Source organism: Phytophthora infestans, genomic scaffold (genome assembly GCF_000142945.1).
Source record: "Phytophthora infestans T30-4 supercont1.140 genomic scaffold, whole genome shotgun sequence".
Classification (NCBI taxonomy): Eukaryota; Oomycota; class Peronosporomycetes; order Peronosporales; family Peronosporaceae; genus Phytophthora; species Phytophthora infestans.
In genome coordinates, this window is record NW_003303619.1 from 119,597 (window position 1) to 121,378 (window position 1,782).

The window sequence follows — 1,782 nt, forward strand, 5'->3', positions numbered from 1 at the left end:
AGATCCGGAAGTAGTGCAAGTATTCGCAAGCACATGAACCATGAACATCCCCACGAACTCGGAAGTGTTGGCCGGGAAGCGGCCGTTTAGCGTGTGAAGAACGCGCTCGCTTCAAAGCGTAAATTCAGTGCAGTGATCTTCTCTCCAACAAAGAGAACCAAGAAGATCAACCCAGCTGAAGAAGAGATGGCTACTCGAGCGCTGATTGAATGGATTGCAAAGTGTTTGCGCCCTTTAAGCATTGTCGAAGACGAAGAACTAAGATTTTTTATCACTTTAGTTCAGACTATGCATGGGATCTACGAATTACCTTCGCGCAGAACAATTACGGAGCGGATGCAAGCCCATGGACAGCAACTGCGATCTCTGTTAAAGGAAAAAATTGCTGAGGAAGTTGATTTTTACTCTCTCACGACGGATATGTGGACCTCACGAACAACGGACAGCTACATCGCGTTAACAATTCATTTCATGACGGATAGGAGTATCGAGACGTTGTCTCGGAAGACCCACCGACGGGCCTGCCTCCGGATCGAGGCGTGTGTCATGAGATTGACCTGGTTCCTGGAACCAAATACCGCGTAACAAGGCAATGACCTTTGCCGAGAGAGCAGTGTGACGTCATTGACGCATTCTTCCGTGCGAAGCACGAGGCAGGGATGGTGCGTGAGAGTAAGTCTCCGCACTCGACACCCACGTTATGTGTCAGAAAGTCGAACGGCAAGTGGCGCATTGTTCATGCTTTTAACAAGCTAAATGCGGCCACTATCCCGACGCAAACGCCGATTCCTCGCAAGGTTGTTCTGCAGAACAACATAATAAGATCCAAGAGCGACCCAGCGGCAGGATTCGTCGAGCCGGCGGGCGGTGCAGAACCGTCGCCAAGCTCTAAAACCTCGTCGTCAGACGCATCAAGGTCCTCAAGCAGCTGAGCAGTCACCGTGCGAGCAGTGGCAGCAGATCTCCGGATGGGGCGCCCAGACGGAGACGTCAACACCGCCGAGCTCGCAGGGAGAGACGGTCTGAGGACACTCACGACCGGAGTCACTAGGTCAGTCGGCGTAGTGGATACGCTTAGACCCCGAGAGGGAGAGACGTGAGAGGATCGACCAGATGACGACTGGGAGTGCCCAGCCACCGTTGATACGACGCTGAACGGTACACTTGACTGGGGCAACTCAGCGGAGATGGGCGAAGTCGAGCCTGGGACATAAACACTTGTAGCCGGGACAGGCAGCGAAGCCACGACATCGGAAGAAGATACCGGCGGTAGTTGAGTAGCCGCGAATGACGACGTCAACAGAGGACCAGAAGCCGAAGAACCCACCGAAGTCGTCAAATCAATCGCAGGAACGGTGTCAGCGGCCGGTTCGGGCAACTCAAACTTGAATTCAACTTCGCTCGAAGCGTCATCGTCGTCTTCAGAGCGAGCAGAGACAGCGGGTGTAGCACAAATCAACTGAAGGTGACGAACCTTCTTCTGCCGAGTCCGACGACGGGATTTTCCAGAGCGGGGCTTTCCCCCATCGGACACGGTAGATTGAGGAGAGCTTGAGCGCAAAAGGGCACTGATAGCCTCGTGTCCATCCTCCCCGGGAAGTGGACGACAAGCGTACGGGTGAGGCGGATGCGGCGCCGGTGAACGATGACGAGGACCTGCAGCAGTTGGAGACTTGGGATTAACATAACGCCGAAGCTGTGGTGTAGCGGGATCAGCAAAATCTGCGAGATTGCCAGATACCGAACTTACCAACTGCGCCCAGACACCGACTAACGGAGGGG